We start from the raw sequence: 21,659 nt of genomic DNA, 5'->3' as shown, positions 1-21,659 counted from the left end.
CCACGCGGTGGAAGTAAAGCACGCGTGGCGCGGCGGAGGCTCTCCTTTTCCACCAGCAGTTCTTCTAGGGTGGACACTGGAAGAAGTGGTAGCGGCCGCGGCAGGTCTATACGGCGACAGGCGCGATCCGCCGCTATGTGGGCAGGAAGCATGTCCCGGCGAACCCACAAAACACGCACAGGGCATGGGTATGTGTCCAGGATCGCCTGAATACGTGCCGACATGCTGGTGCTACGCGCAACGCGACGTAGATCACGTATTGCGGTTACGTCCGTGTAAAATTCCAGTTTCACGCCGGTAGTTACTGTGGATGCAAGTGCTTGGAGACCATCCCGAATAGCAGTAAGTTCTGCCAACAGGCTTGGTAGAGGTCGGAGGGTCTCGTAGGCGCAGCTCTGGTTTAAGATTGGGTGAGAGGGACAAGCCAAGGCTGTGGTTACGAGGGAGTCGTGTGCCCCGGCGTCCACAAAAGCCTGCATGACTCGTGGCCGTGTCGCAGGCGCCCAGTTACCGACATGAAGTAGGGCTACATCCGGAGGTTGATGAAGGCCAGAGGTTCGGACATGTAGCCTTGCAAGAGGCTTGTTGTCCGTCACCTGATGGTAGATCCAGGGCGGCCTTGCGGCGGAAAAGGCTGGCATCGTATTCGGCGGCTGGCCCATGTACACGGCGAGAGTTGCCGCCTCTGGAACCAGCCCACGTTTCAGCAGGCGTGCGGAACGACGCTGATGAATGAGTTCATCAAGCGTGTTTAGCTGGGCTTCGGCTTGTAGCGGTGGAATTGGTGTTATGCGAGGGAGGCCAGTAATGGTGCGCATGGCGGCCCTGTTGATGGCCTCAAGCCGAGCCCAGTCCGCTTGCATCATGTGCTGGAACTGTGCCTGATACACAAGCCGTGGCTCGAGTACGGCGCGCACTAGGAGGCGGGCAATCGTCCAGCAGGCCCCGCCAGACTTCTGCGAGATGCGGCGAACGAGGTGGATCATCTGTCCGGCTTTCTGTCGAGCAGATCGTAGCCACTGAGCTGCTGACCCTGATGACGATATTTCTAGTCCTAGGACCCGAAGACGGTCAACCGTGGGGTTGTCGTTCCCATTCAGCTGCAGTGAAATGGGAGACAGCAAGGAGGTGGTGGCCCCGAGCGTTGGCCACGGGAAGTAAAGCAGTCTTCTCTTGCGAGAGAGTGAGGCCCGCATACTCGCACCACCTCTGGCAGTCTGTTAGTGCTTGCTGGAGGCACTCGGCTTGTCGTGACAGGTCTGTATGCACTGACCACACCGTAATGTCATCCGCGTACATGAGAAAATATAGATCTCGTATTGAAGCAAGGTGCCAAGCTAGCGGCAACATGAAGATGTTGAAAAAGAAGCGGAGACAGAACAGACCCTTGTGGTACGCCTCGGACTGGTATAAAGTGACCAAAACTTGCTCCGTTGATGCGGATGGAAAACGAACGGTGTTGAAGGAAGTATCGGACGAAATCGCAGACTTTGTCTGGAAGGTGGAGGCCATTGAGAACTTGTAGGATGGCAGCGTGACTAACATTGTCATATGCCTTGCATATGTCCATGGCGAGCACAGATCTCACACGGCGGCATCGGCCTGCAACTAAAACCATAGATGAGAGGTATTCCAACCCATCCTCAGTACCGAGATAGGGCCTGAATCCAATTTGCGCCGGGTGATACCATTGGAAGGTATCAAGCCACCACTGAAGCCGTGTTGCAAGCATTCGCTCTAACAACTTACACAGCGTCGATGTCAGGGCGATGGGGCGCAAGTTCTGAAGTACATGTGGTGGTTTCCCGGCCTTTGGAATGGGAACAATATCCGCCCGAAGCCAAGAGTCAGGTAGTTGACCGGAGAGCCACACCTGATTAACCGAGTCCAAAAGCGGCACGAGGGCTGGGTCGTCGATGTTCTTGTACACCTCGTAAGTTATGCCGTCGGGACCCGGAGCAGTCCGCGTTTAGCGTGATCGATCGCTGCTAGGAATTCAGCCACTGTGAACGGTGCCTGAATTCCCAAAACGGCTTCATGAGTAGGCCGTAATCCAACATCGTTCATCGGGGGGAACGGAGACGGCATTGCCACTGGGACAACATTAAATGCAGGAAACAAGGCCCGAGCAACGTCGGGGGCGAATTGTGCCGGATCCTTGTTTGACGCAATACAAGCGCTGGCACTTGCACCTGGAGGGCGACTGCCCGATTCCATGGCGCGAAACGTGCGCCAGACAGACGCCGTTGAGGAAGATGGGCCTAGAGAGGCGCACCAGTCAAGCCAGCGCTGCCTCGACAGTCTTTTTTCGTGCCGTCTGGCAGCAGCGGTAAGGCGCTGATACTGAAGCCTGGCCGGTATGGACGAAGGATCCGGTGCGGATATTACTTCAGCTTGCTTGAGCTGAGCCCAAAGCTGCAGGAGCCGAAGATCGGGCTTTGGGCGGGAATCCTCCACCCACGAATGTTGAGAGGCGTCCATGAGGACACGCCGAAAAAGAGCGGTGGGGTCCGGGATGGGCGCCGAGAAGGATGCATTCAGTGTGGAACGGAAGGTGTCCCAGTTCACCACTGTGTAACGGCGACGAAGGCGACCCGTCGACTCTGGAATGAGGCCCAGGCGAATGGGGTGATGGTCGCTGCCCCAGCAGTCAGCTTCACGTTGCCAGGGTACGGGTTGTGCACCCAGGCACCACGACACGTCGGGTGAGTACGGTGGCATCCGTGCGTGCGTACACCGGCGTGTCGAGCAAGAGATGTCGTTCAGAAGCGTGAAGCGGGCATCACTGAAGTGCTCCAGTACCACACGACCACGTTGACTTGAGGACGGATATCCCCAATCACAGTGCGGAGCATTGAAGTCTCCCGCCACAAGTACGGGGCACCCAGCGTTGGTTCACCGAAGTGCGGTAAGCCAACCCAATCGTAGGCGGGGCGCACGACCACTGTAAGGGCGTACATAACAAGAAACCAGGATTACCGCACAACGAGGAAGTTGCACCTTTACCGCTACCACCTCCTGCCAGGCTGTACACCATGTGTCCAGAGGGATGGGGTTTTGAGGAAACCGAGATTGGACATAAATGGCCGCCTTGCCCGGAGTAGTAGAACTGGAGCTGCACCGGCGATCAGGCATTGATGGCTCCGCGTACGCCGTAAATTGCGGCAGGCGTGGGAGAGAGTTCGTCTTCTGGAGTAAAAAGGCCCAAGCATGTAGCTTGCCCAGACGTAGCCTTTCACGGAGCTCTCCAGTTTTCGTAGAGAGGCCCCGACAGTCCCACTGTACAATGTACTGTTGCGGGTCGGGCATATTGACGGAGTGTTTAGCGAAGTTGTGCAGCAAGTACAGATACCAATGACTGTAGCTGGTGCACCACAAACTGGAGAAGTTCTTGGTAGGTTAATGCAGAGGAGGCTGGCGGTGAGGAAATGAAGTTCGTGGGCGGGGCGCTTTGATGGTGCTTGGAGGAAAGACGAGGCGGACTTGTAGAGTCTTCGGACGATTGAGGTAAGCGTTGCTGGCGGCGAGTTAATTGAGACTCGCGCTTGGTGAGTTTCGTCATTTCACCATGCAGTATAGCCAGCTTTTGATCCAGGTCAACAAGCTCGTCTTCCATAGGGGACGAAGGAACCTAAGAAACAGGTTGTCGACGATGGCGCGAACGGCGAACAACGTCTCGATATGTTGGCTGCGAGGTAGGCTCTGCGGCTTCCTCCTCCATTGCATCCTCATCCTCCTCCACCAAGCAATCCAATCGGTTGAATGACAGGGTTGGGTCTGCCTGAGAACGAGCACGCCATGCACGACGCTTAGCACGTGTTGCCTTACTCTTTGTGGAACAGCCTTTATCGGTGATCTCATGATCATCAGAGCGGCAGAGACCGCACTTGAATTTTGGCTCTTGAGGCGATGCCGTTGCGTCCTCACGGGCATCCGGGGCTGGGAACGGGCAAGACTTGCTCATGTGACCTTGTCTAAAACAACCGTAGCAGTGCACTACCCCTGCTTTATATGGACGAGGTCGAAGTACACAGCCATTGTAGAAAAGGCGGTTGGGGGGATCAAGCGGGCCCCGTAGCGTAACGAGGCAAGTGCGTCCGGTTCCCATATACCGTAGAAGAAGCACTTGATGTGTGTCACATTTGATGTTGTCACGAATGTAGTATGGATTCTCGCCGGGTCTACACCCGCGACGACATAGCGGCGGATGTCGGTGCCGGGAACCAGCTACGCTTGCACTTGTAGAATCGTGTCGGCAGTGAGAGCTATGTGCTGCAGTGAGCAAAGCTTTGCCACGGTGTCCAGAGTCGGCACCCACACGGATACCGTGTTTGTTGGCCGATGATAAGCATATCCGGTGAATCCATTGGTGCCGAGACAGCTATCTAGCAACTTCTGCAAGGTCTTGGTGGAAAAATTCAGAATATTGAAATGCTGTCGTGGCTTGATGGCAACTTTGTATCTGGATGAGTGCTGGGCTTGGGGCAAAGAGTTCCGTGGGGTAGAAGTCGTCGCACATGTTTTTGAGGGAGGTGGTGACGAACCTATCTCCACTAAGGATGCAGGCTGCTGAGTGTTGCCCGGTGCACAAGCCCGCTTCGCAGCAGGCGGTAGGATAGCTGCCTCTGGCACACCAGTAGTCTTGTCTGCCGTTCGCTTCGGTGACGTGTCGGTGGGTGGTAACGAGAGCAAAGACGTCACCTCCATCAGTGGTGGAAAGTCGTCACTTGCACCAGCAGTAGCGTCAGCGGCAGCAGATGCACCTGGCAGCTGTATGTTTTGTGTCAGTCGTTTCTGTTCCAGGACGTCAGACATGGCAGGGTCTTGTCTTGCTCGCAGGCAGCTCAGTGGCAGCTGTGCTAGGCCTAGCGGCCGAGGGTAGTGCTCCGAGCTTGGAGACAACCCCGTGGGGTCATCCTTGAGCTTGCCGCCGTGTCGTATCGGTGCCACGAGGACGGTAGAGTCGTTAGAACAAGCAGGGATGATGCAGCAAGAGGATTGAGCCCGATAAGACGAAAACAACGAGTAGCCGGAGAATACAGGCAAGCCGCTCCTTGTCGTCGTCGTCGTCGTCTAAATCGTAGCCACTTCATCTGTTTTTCTTATATCTCGAAATTGTTTAAAGTTTGCTTTGAAATTGCGCCACTGCCCATGGGGAACAGCAGCATTTTGAACTTTTGTTTGTATTTTGATTTGACTGTCGTTTTAAACGACTAAATGTTTGTTTTCTAATTTCAGTGATAATTAAACTCGTCGAATCGGTATTTTTTTCAGTTAGACACACTGATATTTATATATATATATATATATATATATAACACAGAAATAAGGGTTGGCAGTCGAGAAAACCTCAGAAAGCAAAGGGGAGGATGTGGTAGATCATTGAAACAGATTAAGAATTTGGAAAGAAAGAAAGAAAGTGAAGAAAAAATGCCCGCCAGGTGGGATCCGAACCCACGACCTCCAGAATACCGGTCTGGTGCGATAACCACTACGCTACCGGCGGGGCGATTTTCCCATTCACTTTCTGGGGTATTTATGTTAGGTATGTTTGTTTCCTGTGCTTGGGGGTGGTAGCCAGCGCCATTCGGACTAATCGGGGTGAAGGGGACCTTCTTTTTAACCCCCGGGTCGTGACTCGAGTGTCTACGACATGTCCAGAGTGGTCGACCAGCTTTGAACCCTCTTAAGCTCCCTTTGGCACCAAGACTGCCAGAACAGAGGCCCTCGCTATGCATGTAGCGAATCAGAATAGGAAATGAGGGGCTCGTTGAAAATAACACAGAAATAAGGGTTGGCAGTCGAGAAAACCTCAGAAAGCAAAGGGGAGGATGTGGTAGATCATTGAAACAGATTAAGAATTTGGAAAGAAAGAAAGAAAGTGAAGAAAAAATGCCCGCCAGGTGGGATCCGAACCCACGACCTCCAGAATACCGGTCTGGTGCGATAACCACTACGCTACCGGCGGGGCGATTTTCCCATTCACTTTCTGGGGTATTTATGTTAGGTATGTTTGTTTCCTGTGCTTGGGGGTGGTAGCCAGCGCCATTCGGACTAATCGGGGTGAAGGGGACCTTCTTTTTAACCCCCGGGTCGTGACTCGAGTGTCTACGACATGTCCAGAGTGGTCGACCAGCTTTGAACCCTCTTAAGCTCCCTTTGGCACCAAGACTGCCAGAACAGAGGCCCTCGCTATGCATGTAGCGAATCAGAATAGGAAATGAGGGGCTCGTTGAAAATAACACAGAAATAAGGGTTGGCAGTCGAGAAAACCTCAGAAAGCAAAGGGGAGGATGTGGTAGATCATTGAAACAGATTAAGAATTTGGAAAGAAAGAAAGAAAGTGAAGAAAAAAAACAAACATACCTAACATAAATACCCCAGAAAGTGAATGGGAAAATCGCCCCGCCGGTAGCGTAGTGGTTATCGCACCAGACCGGTATTCTGGAGGTCGTGGGTTCGGATCCCACCTGGCGGGCATTTTTTCTTCACTTTCTTTCTTTCTTTCCAAATTCTTAATCTGTTTCAATGATCTACCACATCCTCCCCTTTGCTTTCTGAGGTTTTCTCGACTGCCAACCCTTATTTCTGTGTTATTTTCAACGAGCCCCTCATTTCCTATTCTGATTCGCTACATGCATAGCGAGGGCCTCTGTTCTGGCAGTCTTGGTGCCAAAGGGAGCTTAAGAGGGTTCAAAGCTGGTCGACCACTCTGGACATGTCGTAGACACTCGAGTCACGACCCGGGGGTTAAAAAGAAGGTCCCCTTCACCCCGATTAGTCCGAATGGCGCTGGCTACCACCCCCAAGCACAGGAAACAAACATACCTAACATAAATACCCCAGAAAGTGAATGGGAAAATCGCCCCGCCGGTAGCGTAGTGGTTATCGCACCAGACCGGTATTCTGGAGGTCGTGGGTTCGGATCCCACCTGGCGGGCATTTTTTCTTCACTTTCTTTCTTTCTTTCCAAATTCTTAATCTGTTTCAATGATCTACCACATCCTCCCCTTTGCTTTCTGAGGTTTTCTCGACTGCCAACCCTTATTTCTGTGTTATTTTCAACGAGCCCCTCATTTCCTATTCTGATTCGCTACATGCATAGCGAGGGCCTCTGTTCTGGCAGTCTTGGTGCCAAAGGGAGCTTAAGAGGGTTCAAAGCTGGTCGACCACTCTGGACATGTCGTAGACACTCGAGTCACGACCCGGGGGTTAAAAAGAAGGTCCCCTTCACCCCGATTAGTCCGAATGGCGCTGGCTACCACCCCCAAGCACAGGAAACAAACATACCTAACATAAATACCCCAGAAAGTGAATGGGAAAATCGCCCCGCCGGTAGCGTAGTGGTTATCGCACCAGACCGGTATTCTGGAGGTCGTGGGTTCGGATCCCACCTGGCGGGCATTTTTTCTTCACTTTCTTTCTTTCTTTCCAAATTCTTAATCTGTTTCAATGATCTACCACATCCTCCCCTTTGCTTTCTGAGGTTTTCTCGACTGCCAACCCTTATTTCTGTGTTATTTTCAACGAGCCCCTCATTTCCTATATATATATATATATATATATATATATATATATATATATATATTACTGCACAGCCGAATGCTGAAAGCGCCGTGGATTGGCAGGGCGGAAGGGATCGGTGCACCAGCTTCCAGTTTTGCGCTACGTGCACGTAATAGCGGTTGTTGCGCCGCTGTGTGAGGTCAGCGAGCCGCGTGATTGATACCACGTGCGGTGAGTTAGATTTCGCCTCTCCGTCTTCTTGGTGAATGACGGAGACGAAATAATGAAGTTATTTTGATGCTAGAGCCGAGGGGACGATCTCGACTCGCTCCGGAGACCGACGTCCGATGCTTCAAGCAGGTGAGGGATGAGGACTGCCTGACTTGCGGGACATTCGGTTTATTTACACTATTTACATTACTCCAAGTATTTACATCAGGACAGAATGGTGGTTAGATTGCCACTCTGCTCGCAGCATCCTGTTCGGCCAAGATCTATAGTGAACTAGATCCGTCTCGTCCGACCGACCCCGGACCAAACCCCACACTCCGGTTTTGCTCCCAAAAACGACGCCTCCAAAGGGGGCGTTCAAAAAAGAGCGAAAACCCTTTTAAACCATCAATCATATGGAGCACAGATTGGCCACAAGAATCAACCAATCCTAAACATGTCCCCACCTGCGGTCACATGACCCAACGCTCTCTCTCATGCAACTCCTAGAACGTTTCCCGCGTACGTTATTGCAACCGACAAGCAAAGACAAGACACCTGCTACCCAAAGTCACTGACCGCGCGGAGTGGTCACACCATTACGTTCAGCGGGCGGCATCTGCTCAAAAGCCAAAGCCGCAACCTCTCTTGCGCTACACAGATATATTGGCGGACTACCGACACAAACGGCAAATTTTCCCCATTCCACACCACCAACTCACAATGGATGAAGCAACAACGTTCAGACGACTTCAAACTAACACGTATCCACACCGTACCCTTCTTCATGCCATTTATCCGACAGACTATCCAGCCACCTGCCACTACTGCCCAGCGCCCGGTACCCTATACCATCAGGTGTGGGAGTGCCAAAAGACACCGGACCTGCACCCAATCCCCAACCCCTCTATACAACAGTGGACGGCGCGGTTGACCAGCAAGGACCCTACGTTTCAGCTTGACCTGGTGCAAAGGGCCCGCGCAGCCAGCCGCAGCCAGGGGATCCCGGACTAGGGATCCCCTCCACCGGGCGGGTGCCCTAACAACTGCACCTGTTGTTTTAATAAAGATTTGTTTCATTCATTCATTCAAAGCCGAACGATTAGAGCGCTCTTCGCGCGGCTAACATCTTACAGTGTACTCGCCTTGCCGTCCCGCATTTGTCCGCGCGCGCTCGCCGGCAATTATTCTGATCAACAATTTTATTTTCTCCAAAATTTAGTCGCCTAAATCGGGCACATTCGCCCCAATATATCTCCCGATCCTGGACAATCCCCCAAGTGGGTATGCGCCACAAAAAAAAGGAACAACAACAACAACAATGAGGGAGTCGTGGCTAATGCCCTTCCAGACTAAGGGTACGCCGCTGCCCGCCGCCTGACTCGCGGGAAGAGCTGCTCTAAGCCCAGCTGACCATTCTCGAGGCAAAGGACCCATAAACGAACGGGTGAGCCTCATTTCACACACGACTTCTATGACACCCCCTCGCGCTCCTGTCACGTGATCATAAAGGTCGTGACGTCAAGACCAAACGTCACGTGACAAAGATCGTTTCGTCACTTTCTTGTTTAACCCAAAACAAATCGTGCCGTGCGCGTTTTCTGTACGTTGGAGTCGGCGTTTGTCGGTTCGGTGCTATCCGCGTTTGGTGTCAAGGGCGGTTATTTAAAACAAGTGCAGCGTCGATCTGCTAACGTTTCTGTCAGGTAAATAAGCGAGCGAGAGTGAGGGAGAGCTATTTTCCCCTTGTTTCCGTCGTTTCGGGCGTCGCGTACGTGCCTGGCGGTCGATCGTTCCGAGTGCGCGGCTGGCCTTGCGCGCCGGGAAGCTGACGCCCACATGTAGTAGTTATTAAGCTTACCTTACCTGTTCTTACTTCTAGCTCAGAGTACTAGAACAACGAGAAATTTCGCAGCTACTTTGAAGCGGTGTGGCTAAGTGTGAAGGAGCTGTGGGTAATGTTTCACAGGCTTGAATTTGACGTTGTTCTAACGACAAATAACGGCATTGAAGCCCAAAACAGGGTGCTCAAGGCCCACTATGTCAAAAGTGCGAGTGGAAAGCGGTCACTGACGTCTCGGATCGCAGCCGTTGTTCGTGGCTACCTTTCGTACAACGAGAAAAGGTTCCATGAGTCGACGATGAGGCAGTCGTCACTGTACAGACAGTAGAGAGTTTTAGTACAGCGGAAAGCACCACTTTAGCGCGCCCATTGCGTTAGTGGGCACGTTAACTGTCGTGTAACGAGGCGTATCCGTTTGCGATTGCGGCGCGCAATCGTTAACGCCTGTAACAATTTTTGTGGAGGCTTTGTGCAAAGCCCGTGAGTTTTAATTGCACAGAGGTGAAGTGTCCTGGTATCTGTACAACAAAGTGCGAGTGGTCTTGTGTTCTTTGATTTCCATATTACTCCACATTGGATTGTTTACCTGTGTATATATTAGTTTGTCTTTCAGTATGTTATTTGAATTTGAATGTTTGTACACCGACACGTACCTGAGGCCTGCTCTCAAATAAATTGGTGTCTGCTTAACTATCCTGTCTCACAGCTCCGTTGGGCGAAACAACCTCGGGCGCTAACCGAACGCCAAAGCGATCGTAACTGACCAGCACAACCGCGCGATGCTTGCAGCGGCTGCCTGCAACAATCGCTGCCCATGCAAGCATCGCATTTCACCGCCGAGTGCGCCGACATGAAGAGCGACAGCACAAAGTAATCGGTACATAGGACACAACACACCCTCCACTCCTCCACATCTCATTTGCGCATTTACCGCAAAATCCGAATGTGGTAAGTACGTCGAGCTCTACGCTCCGATGCACACAATCGAACCTCACGGTATTCGCCACATCACAGCACGGCGTTTGTTCGTGTGGTGATCTCCGGCACGTTGTTGCATGTCATTTGCTGGTGGCAACGTGACTTGTAGGATAGGTACTGCAGAACTAGTGGTGGCAAACTTCGTCCTCGATTTTTCACGAGATGGATCGGTGTCGTCATGGTCACCGTTTCGTCGACGAGGGCTCAGCACGCCGGCTACACCCGTGAGCTCCCAGCACAGCACACAACGCGAAGTCTAGCGTTTGCAGATCGACGCTGCACTTGGTTTAAATAACCGGCCTTGACAACGTAACACGCGGATAGCACTGACGTTTAGAGGAAGAAAATGGGGCGTCAAACAAACGCCGACGCCAACGTAGAGAAAACGCGCACGGCACGATTTGTTTTGGGCAAAGCAAGAACGTGACGAAACGATCTTTGTCACGTGACTTTCAGTCTTGACGTCACAACCTTTATGATCACGTGACAGGAGCGCGCGAGGGGGTGTTATAGAGATCGTGTGTGAAATGAGGCTCACCCTAAACGAACACCACCTACGCCGGCTTCGCGAATCCTCAAAGCATACGCCACGCGCCTTTTCGACACTAAGAGACGGCATCCTTCGCTGCCCGTCAGCTCGTCCACCTTGATGACGAATGACTGAGCCACTTCCGAATATCGGAAAGCCATAATAGCGGCATGCGCGCTGTCCGAGAGGGAACCCCGTGCCGGAGCTGTTTTCACTGCTGTGCACCCATCCGTCATTCACTGAGACTGCCCGGTCGAGCTGACCGCATACCAACACAACAAACGTACTCGGCAAGCACCCCCCGCCTTTTGCCACACAAAAGGCAGGAACACAAAGCATGCACTCGGCGGCCCCCAAGTTCGCGTCCCTGCGGTTGCATGAAAGGAATGCCGATACATGAGCCACCGGCGGCTTTCTTTAATTAAATGAGGATCCCGAACTTAACACGCTGCTGTAGCACTCACATCCACGGCAGCATTGCCCGCTTTCCATGCGTCTCTCTGCACGCCCAGGCGTTGCCTTTCAGCGCGATCTTTACTTGCCTTTTAATGGGCCAGCCAGTGATCTACGAGCTACACCAGTACGCCTTATTCACAAGACGAGAGAGATGCATCGAGACATAATCAGCAAACGTGCGCAGCGCAAGTGTGGAGTTCTCCCACGCCTCACCAATTCCGTCAAAGGATTCCTTAAATTCCGGACATTTAGAACAGCACCAAACACCGTCAAACCGCAGACCTTCGCCAATGCAGTCGGGGTGCCGCAAAGGGCGATCCGTGTGCGATGTTCTTCCACCTTGCGATGCAGGAAATTGCCAGTGGGCTAATGACGAACAAGCATTCGAAGCACATCGTACGTGCGGATTACGTCACGACTTGGACTAACGGGTCGACCGACGTCAAGATGGCCACTACGACGGGGCAGCGTCGACTGAATGCCATGGAGTAGAGGCTCATGGTTAAATGCATGAGCGTGTCTTCACAAAAGATGCAGTATGTCGTACTGGATCGTGTGAATCAAAGACGACCATGGCCACTGGGCTAGGTGGTAGGCGCATTGGGCGGACTCCTGGCCATCTGGATATGGATTCCGAGTATGCCGCTGCACGAAGGGGCCCAGCCTACGAATGGATTCGACGGATGCAGGTGACGTGGCGGTGCCAGCTCCATATAATAAGACGGCCGGCCGTCGCTTCGGTGGTGTGGCGACTCAGACGATGTGTGCGCAGACACAAGTAGTGCCTACACGTAAGGCGTATTACGGGGAGGTCTGCTTCGAGATTACCCACGCACAGCACGCGCAACTCGAAGCGCTGCAGCGCGAGTGCGTGCGAGCCACCACGAACATGCACCTGAGAGAGACCAGGAGAAGCACAACGAGGTCACCCTTATGGCCTGCACCTCGTGCAACTCGCAGACGAGGCGCACAATGCGCCAAATGCTGTCGGTGCATCAGGGGCTCGAGGCAGAGAGAAGTCATCTCTCGCCGAACGAACGATTTTCACGTATGACGGGTACAGCGGCTTCGGTAGCGGTAAAAGAGAACGCAATGAACACTTCCTATGTAACTTAAGCACTTTCGCAATTGTAGTACTTGGGCAGTTTGACTTAGGCGCAGTTCTCTGCCGCAACGATGCGGCCACTTGTCTGCGGCCGTGTTGGGAGGTGGGCCCATGGCAAAAATCGAGCGTTGATGCGGTGAAAGTGAACGGTGGCTTGAAAGCGTCCAGGTCGAGAGGTCAGCAGCGCACAGATTCAGGCTTTAGCTTGAAGCAGCGAAGGAGTAGTACTGCTGGGTGTCAAGAAGCGCTGGAAGACACCGGAGTGCGGGAGCTGTCGGCGCCAAAAACGGGCCATGCGGCCCCAAATGCCGCAAGGAAAACAGGTGTGGCCATTGTCAGGCGCACGCCTTATAGGTTCGCGGTTAAAAGAGCCACCCAAGAATGATGTGCCACTGATTGCTTCGCTGGGCATGTGGTAGGATCGTAACGGGTCCAGCGGTTGTCGTCAGACGGTGGAAGCGTACGTTATGGGAGAAGCGACGTATGCATGGTTCAACCGCAAACCCACAGGCGATGCGAGTCACATGTTGAGGAATGGGCGCGCACACAAGTGCACAAGTGTTGACTTGTGGGAGCGCCTCGACGACCTGCCCTTGGATCACCCTGAGGCAATGGACACGCTGGCTGGGGAACACAAAGTGAAGTATAACCTCTTCGCGCGTGAATTCCTTAATGTGCGGCAGGAGAGGCGCGGGTTTGGAGAAACCGTCAACGCCGATAGTGGCCCACGTCTTGGTTTTTGAAAGGTAGAAATGTTTTCTTTGCAGAGGTCGTCATAGCTCTGGCCCCAGGTGACGCCGTCATCAGCAGTCTACGAATTCTTTCCAGAACCTTTCAAATGCGGCGGCGTCCTGAGTGCGCCTTAGGACACGATTGATTTTTTTCTCTACGTTCATTGGAGGATTGACGCGTGTGTATAGCCCGACCACGTCCTGCTTCTATAGCTCGAGAAAGGTTACCTCGGCTGCTGCGCTCGTGCGCGTAGCCGCTCCTCCGCCCGGACCTTGGGAACTGGCGGATGCCCGAAGACCGCCGTAAAGGTCGCTGTCCAAATCTTATGGTTGAGAAACCACACACTGCCAATACCTCCAAAACAGAAAATGACGGTGTTCAGTTTCATGGCACCTCCCCATTGGTAGATGCTTAAACATTCGTAGGAGGGAAGCCAATCCTGCGCATGCCCCTCCGGGGACACCCCCGGAGAGGCATTCATTGTAGAGGCGGGCCGCTCATAACGTAGGGGCAGGAAAACCGTGGCCCTCCGCCCTTTCACAGGCCCTTTGGACAGCCAGGGATCGGACGCAGAGGTTGCCGCTTTTAAGGGCTTCCTCCCAATCCTCTTCTATGTTGAACGCAGCGTGGCGTAGCGTAGGACGTTGCTTCTTCATAAAGTCCCTCCACACGGCACATAGCCACGCGGCAAGTGCCTGTTACCAGATGTTCTTCGTCCCTTCAATCACGGTGTTGCAGAGCATAGGCACTTGGAAAGTAGCCATCATCTGATGTTATAACGAGTGGTGGGCAATCCCCGAAGAGGAAGGAGGAAACAAGGGGCCCAGAGAGAGCCGAAGATCCTCAAATCGAACTTCGCGCCACGGCATGACCAAATCAAGGACTGCCCCGCACTATAGTGGGAGCCCCTGCCGCATACGCAGGACACATTCTTTGAATAATATCCTGACCACGCATTTGTGACCTAAAAATGAAGAATAAAGCCAGAGGAAATGTACCAGATTTAGCTGTTCATCCAATCCCCATCACAAGCCTGCCCGTCGAGGAGCGTCTAATTTTATCGGACGAGTTCAGCCGAAATTCCAGCATAGAATACCGGAATGCAAGGGTTATGGCAACGCACCAATGAACTGAACAAAAGGACTCCCTGCGAAGAAATTGCTAAAGTTAGCGAGCGACGACATTTCCTGGGACAAACCACGCCCGGATGCACCACTAACCTCTTTCAAGGTACACGCCGAACCACCTTTTTTTTGTTTGTTTCCACCCGATCGGTGAGCAGGCGGAAAAAAAGCACATACAAGAAGTGGGAAAAGAAAAGCGGGAAGAAAAGTCGCTCCCTCGTCTCACTTCTCCTGCCGGGAAAGCGAGGTGATGACGTCACAGCCGACGCCAGCAGTGACGCACTCCTCTCGGGAAGCCGCCGCCCAGAGCCATGAGAAAGGAGGACACTCGGCGGCAAAAGAAAGGAAGTAAAAGAAGTCGCGCAACAAAACTACCTGCGCTTTCAACGGCCAGGGTGGTTTCACGGCATGACACCCGACGGCCCCTCGCTGAGCTGGGCAATAAGAAAAATCGAGATCGGTGACCTTTATCGCGGACGCTGACCTTTCCGGAGAATGGTCGGCCTCCTTCCGCAGTCTTCCAGTCGAAACGTCAGTAAACCACTGTTTTTGTTTTTAATAGTGAGTCAATTATTTTCTCAACTTTCTATTTCTTCTGGCTTCTCGAGAAGTTTCTTCTACTGCTTATATAGATTTCGATTAGTTTTGCAACGGGCCAGAAGAAACGTTCAGGTAAAAGATAAGAACAACTTTGCGGTTAACTTGTTTATTATAAATTAGTCCAACAGTTTCGGAAGTGGAACTTCCTTCCTCAGGGACAATCCCCCAATGAGGGGTTGTGTGATTGTGGGATTGTCCCTGAGGAAGGAAGTTCCACTTCCGAAACTGTTGGACTAATTTATAATAAACAAGTTAACTGCAAAGTTGTTCTTATCTTTTACCTGACTATATATATATATATATATATATATATATATATATATATATATATATATATATATATATATATATATATATATATATATACAGAAAGATAGGTCGGCAGTCTACAACGCCAACGGACGCATAGGGGTGTGGTTAGGCTCTTTTTTTTTACTATGGTTAATGAAGTTAACACTTTTTTAAATATACGGAAGAAAGAAAGAAAGAAAAACACGCGCCCAGAGTGGGGACCGAACCCACGCCTTTCGATTAGATATCGAATGCCTTACCAATTCGGCTATCTGGGCGACTGTCTTCTCCTTCACTTTCTGGACTATTGATATTTACTAGAAGTGTATCTGACGCTTGAAGGTGGTAGCCAGCGCCAATTAATTAATATTTATTTAAAATTTTGATTTTCCCGCTATATCGTGCGTTTTCTTTGGCAGTCAATAAAACCTCGGATAGCAAAGGGGAGGACACGGTAGGTCATAGAAACCGATGAAGAATTTTTTGAGACAGAAAGAAAGTGGTGAAAAAATGCCCACCGGGTGGGATCCGAACCCACGACCTCCAGAATACGGGTCTGGTGCGATGACCACTACGCTACCGGCGGGGCTATTTCCTCACCACTTTCTCGGGTATTTATGTTAAGGTGTTTTTGTGTGTGTGTGTCCTGCACTAGGTAGCGGTAGCCAGCGCCACTCGGACTACTCGGAGTGAAGGGGACCTTCTTTTTAACCCCCGGGCCGTGACTAGAGTGTCTACGACATGTCGATAGTGGTCGACCAGCGTTGAACCCTCTTAAAGGAGCCATGAAAAGAAAATTCAAATTTGCGTTATTCGAAAGATTTCTTGTTTTATAGTGCCCCGAGCCCTTGTCCGAATGCAGACGGTTCTTTATTGACAAGAAAATTGATTAATCGCTCCGAACATGCTACAAGTACGACAAACCGTACATTATTTACCTATCGGAGCATAAATAATAGCAGTATGGAACATTTCAAGAATGCGCTGTCTAAAATCAACTGGGAAAGTGCTCTTTGTTATACTGATGCAGAAGCGGCATATGAATCTTTTATTCGCATATTTGTAACAGCTTTCCTTACAAAACAGGAATTAAACCTGGTAACGCTGGAAAACCGTGGGTGACATCAGAATGCTTGCAAGCAATACATGAAAAAAACACCCTGTATAGCCGTTTCATTAAATCGAAAAGTAATCTGCACTGAAAAGCATTCAGAACGCAACGAAACAGAACAAACAGCCTTCGGCGTAAAAGCAAGAAACTTTATTACCAAAATCTTTTCGACAGTCACGCAGTAGGGAGACCAGATATTATCTGGAAAAATTTAAACGCATTGCTAAATCGTTCTCACTCACAGTCAGTCACGTCTGAGATAACCATGAAAGGGGAACTTGTCTCCGGAACAGAGCTGTCAGATAAGTTTAATGGTTTTTTCGCTTCTATTGGAAACAGCACACATAAGCCAAACTGCATGCATTACATGCCCTCTGGAACACTGGACACCGTGTACCTGTATCCTGTAAACACGGAAGAAATTATTAGCACATTTCTTTCACTAAAAAATAGTAAATCTACAGATGTAGACGATATACAAATAGCTCCAGTGAAACATGTAATTGATATCGTAGCTCCCGCCTTGGAACGTATAATTAACCTAATGTTCCTATCTGGAATTTTTCCAAGACGACTACAAATTGCTAAGGTATCAACTGTTTTTAAAGGGGGTGACAAAAACAACATGTCGAATTTCAGACCAATTTCTATACTCCCAGTGTTATCTAAGGGCATTTAAAAACTGTTACACTGCCGTATGACTAGCTTATTAACAAAACACAAGATTATAACACCTTTTCAATTTGGATTTACCAAAGGCCGTTCAACAGAAAGTGCACTTCTATTAGAAAAAGAAATAATTTTACAGTCTTTCGAACGTGAGCAGTATACACTCGGAATATTTATCGACTACTCAAAAGCATTTGACAGGATAAACCACACAACCCTCATTAAAAAATTGGCTCATTACGGTTTCCGCGGTATATTTATAGCTCTGTTGCAAAGTTATCTCGAGCACAGGAAGCAATACGTAACAATCAACGGTTTCAGTTCAAACTTTAAAAGACTCCAGGGTGGTGTTCCTCAGGGAAGCATTCTGGGGCCGCTGCTCTTTAACATATATATTAATGACATTGTAACTATTGCAGAAAATACTAAATTCATCGTATATGCTGATGACACCAGCTTATTTTTTTCCGGGCAGCACTTAACATGGCTTACAAATACAGCAAACAGTGGAATTGCACAACTGAACAACTGGAGTACAATAAATTCATTAATAATCAATGCTTCAAAGACAAAGGCAGTGTTATTTAGGCCAAAAAACAAAGCAATAAATGCGGACGTACGCCTTATTCTCTGTACTTCTCTTGTGGAACTGGTTCCAGTGGTATGAAGCCTTGGTGTTCTTTTTCATGAAACTATGCTTTGGAATGAGCACACTGCGCTAGTTATTACTAAACTGTCCTGGACAGTCGGCATTCTATCCCGTGTAAGCTTTCTTCCACAAAAGATTAAATTGCTCATTTATAATTCCCTCTTTCACTCCACTCTTACCTACGCATTTTTGGTATGGGGAAACACTACTGCCGTAAACCGAACAAAGCTTCATCGACTACAAAAAAAGGCTATTCGCATAGTTTCAGCTTCGCCTTTATGACGCCCACACTGGACCTATTTTTAACGAACTTGGACTGTTGCCTGTACATAAACTTTACCCAACAATACTCATCTCACGTTATCACGCTGGTATAAAAAGAAATGATCGGTACCTACAGGAATTGGCGACCCTTATACCCCTAAATAAAACATACACCACACGAAATAAAGATACGGGAAAATACCTCGCACGCGTACCAACTACGGTTGCCAAATGTTAATGCACATTCTTCCAAGCACGCTGAACTCGTTAGGAAAATATTATTTTTCAATGCAGCATATGTCACCTTCACTCATTTTATTTACATCTCTTTGTCATCTTCACTCATTTTTATACATCTTTTTTGTGTATTTGTTGTCGTTTATTTTCTTTCTCACAGAATGTGTGGGGCCTAAACCGTTCTCATTGGTATAATATTTGTTTCTCTGGTTCAACATAGGATGTAATGAGCTACCGCGCGCTGTTCTTCGCTCTGCCAATGTATCAGGCGTGTAGGCCTTGGTCAAGTCTGGAAAAAGACTTTTTGCCTGCACCCTCGCGTCACTGCTTCTTTTGTAAGTGTGTGGTGCTAAATAAACTTGAAACTTGAAACTATAATAGGCCTGTACGAATTGGCATCAGCCCTGTCTCCTTTACCTTTATATATCATCTTCATCCGGCTCTTACGCCAATTGTCCGGTACTTGCTTAGTTTTTATCACTTTTTCGATTGCTCGAATCAGTTGTGCCTTGCTTTTTGGACCCAGTAGGTTGACCAGCCGTATAGAAATTTCATACGTCCCTGTTGCCGTATTAGCTGGAACATTTTCTTCGGCTTTTTTCCAGTTTAGATTGTGGGCATATCCTATCCCATTCTTAACCCTTTCCATTAAGGAATAGAATAACAGTAATAGAATAACGCGCCGTCGTTATTCTCCCTGCTCGCGCAGTTCCGAACTTGCCCTGCCGAGAGACTCTGCCCACAACGGGTTCGAGAGCGAGCCACGACTCTCGCCGCGTGTGTACGTTGTCAATCACTTCACCGGGAAGCGATACATTTCATAGTACAGGGGTTTATTACGCGGGAAACCACGATACAAACGCTACACTGCACTACGCACCTAGCCCCTGGGGCATACAGCCGTCAGCGTGTGCCCAGCCCGTAGTTGGGCAGCAGTTAGCGTCCGCCGGCGTTGGCCGGCCGCAACGCTCGCTGACGTAGGGGAAGGGGGCTCTCTGTGGCCGCTACACATTTCCAAGCCACTGGACTCGACCGGGCGGCATCGGCGCTCGTCCGCTGACCTTAGACGGCGCAAGCCGTCACATCGCGGACGCGGGGGCAACCCACCAAGAAGTGGAATATGCCCGCAGAGACTCGCCGGGAATCCTAGATAAACGCACTGACGCAAATCGAGGCATGCGCTAATCGGCACGGTGGGTGCCGTGACCCACGGAAGTGGGAAACAACGGCCAATGCAAGAAACGGCCAGAAGTGGCCGAAGGGCATTTACGTACCGTGCGATCGCTGCGCATCCCAAGGGCGGTCTCTCCCAGGAGTCTCCTGCGCGCATCCCCCGTCGCCTCGTAGGGAGAGGAGGGAGGCGCGCGAGGATCGCCCTCGCCCCACCAAGGAGGAGGACGTCGCTAACGCCTCCTCGCCCCGATATGAGGAGCTTGGCCCCCACAAGATTCTCCAACTTTAACTCTCTATCTGTACGCACTTCGCTTGCCCCACTCCCTGAATGCTGTAGCCCTCTCTCCGTTCTTCTGAACTTCTCTTGTATCATTGAGCGTATGTGAAATACCGCTTCTTCCCCTTTTAGTAACTGGCCTTCGCCGTTTATGACATGACGTTGTACTTCTTCGGTCTTTTTCTTTAGTTCCTCTACATGATTCCAAAACTTTCTCGGCGCGCCTTTATCCTTTGCCCGTATATTCGAGACCCATCGCTCACTTTCTCGTTTAAGTTTTTGCTGTGCAAGTTTTTGCACTTCCATCTTCTTAAGGCGGTACCAATTCCACTTCAAATATATTTCCTCTGTTTGCATTCCCACTCGCTTGGCCTCCCTGTGTGTGCTCTCTCGATGCTTGCTGCCGTTGTAAAATAGCTTCCTTGATTTCCTTGTTCCACCAGCTTCTAGGTTTTCTTTTTCCTTTCCAATAGTTGCGTTCTTTCGCGTTCCTTATATTTCCTTGAATGAAACCAATCAGTTCGCTGTATTCCCAATCTTTCGTAGGTTGTCTCTCGATTTTCGTGTCCAGGCTTTTGGCAATATTAGCCGTTTGCTGATCGTTTAATTTCAAGTCGTGTACCACCGTTTTCTGGTTTTGGCCTTCCATTTTTCCAAAAGTCAATGTTATCCGTTTATGGTCACTTCCTAAGCTGTGGGCACCCATTTTATCTATTTCCATTGAGTCAACCTTTCATACACTCCTTCTGAAAGGAGGCTGTAGTCTATACTGGACTGCTTTTCCCCTCGTTCCCAAGTAATTTGTCCCTCACATTTATTATATCTGTTTACTACAATGAGATTATGTTCTTCACACATATCTAGTACGAGTTTGCCGCTGCGGTCTGTGTATCCGTCCAGGTCCTCAATGTGGGCATTCATGTCTCACACTAGAATCACTTCTCCCGATTGTCTTAACTGGTCGGCTTAATGCATCCTACCAGTTTTTCATTCTTTTCTCTAACCTCCCTGTCATAACCTGACCACAGATAGGCGACTCCCAACAGCGTTTCTCTTCCCGCTATCGTGCCCTTAACCCACATATGTTCTTCGCAGCTTTCGTTTTTCTTTTCTTTCTTTATCTTTATCTTTTTTTTTTGCGCGCGCGACTGCAGCGCCACCTCTCGCCGCTGCTTAGAAACTCTGGGTCTGTGGATGTCGCGACCGGCCGTACAGCGCACGTAAAAACACGCGCGCTGCGTGAGGTTCGACGTTGTGTAGCGGAAGTTTTTCAAGAAACATAGTTATAATCGCAAGTTCTGGGGTCCGAAAGTATCAAAATGCTCCAGGAAAGAATTAGTGGCAGCGCCACTACTGCTGCGCGAAGGACCGCCACAATCGCAAAAGGCAGCCTGCCATCGTTCTGTACAGATTTCTCGGGCAGCCGTGGAGAAAAAGCGTCGCAATAAATGGATTTTAGCAGTAAGAAAGCCATGGCATTTTTTTGTTTGTGGAAGCAGTAAAATTATGAGTAGGATGACTGTTTATGCGCAGCGCTGACACGAAGGGCCATAAAACAAACGTTTGCTTCAAGTTTTCCTACACATCGGGCGCTGCGATGAATCGCATGCCGTGGTAGTATTTGCATAACACAAGGTATTAGGGCTTTTACCACTATTGTTTTATCAGCAGTAACCTTTTTTAGCGACATTCACGGCACCGAAAGGATCCCAAAAGGCGGCACAAGAATATGTTCACAGCACTTCGCGGGTGATGCCAAAAGCAATGTCAAGGCGGTCAATACGCATCCTGCTTACTGCCCTACTTTTTTCCCCGAAGTGTACAGAGTTTGGCCACGCATTCCAAGCGAGAGCGTGGCAAGCTATCAAAGGCAAGGTTGCATTCACTCGCGCTGACTTCTTTAAT

The 21,659-nt window shown here is 50.2% G+C and overlaps 1 protein-coding gene and 2 non-coding genes across 3 annotated transcripts in view; 1 reads left to right on the top strand and 2 right to left on the bottom strand.

Moving 5' to 3' along the window:
* LOC144144308 (ras-related protein Rap1-like) overlaps positions 1-21,659 on the top strand; it is a 96,725-nt gene that overhangs the window by 32,697 nt on the left and 42,369 nt on the right. The gene's annotated exons all lie outside the window — the stretch shown is intronic.
* Positions 15,581-15,652, bottom strand: Trnar-ucu (transfer RNA arginine (anticodon UCU)). The gene has a single exon. It is a non-coding gene; the product is annotated as a tRNA-Arg (tRNA).
* On the bottom strand, positions 15,888-15,960 carry Trnat-cgu (transfer RNA threonine (anticodon CGU)). The gene has a single exon. It is a non-coding gene; the product is annotated as a tRNA-Thr (tRNA).

This window comes from Haemaphysalis longicornis, unplaced genomic scaffold (assembly GCF_048455015.1).
Source record: "Haemaphysalis longicornis isolate Haplotype H1 unplaced genomic scaffold, Haemaphysalis longicornis Haplotype H1 scaffold_7, whole genome shotgun sequence".
NCBI lineage: Eukaryota > Metazoa > Arthropoda > Arachnida > Ixodida > Ixodidae > Haemaphysalis > Haemaphysalis longicornis.
This window is presented reverse-complemented; position numbering and strand designations above follow the sequence as displayed.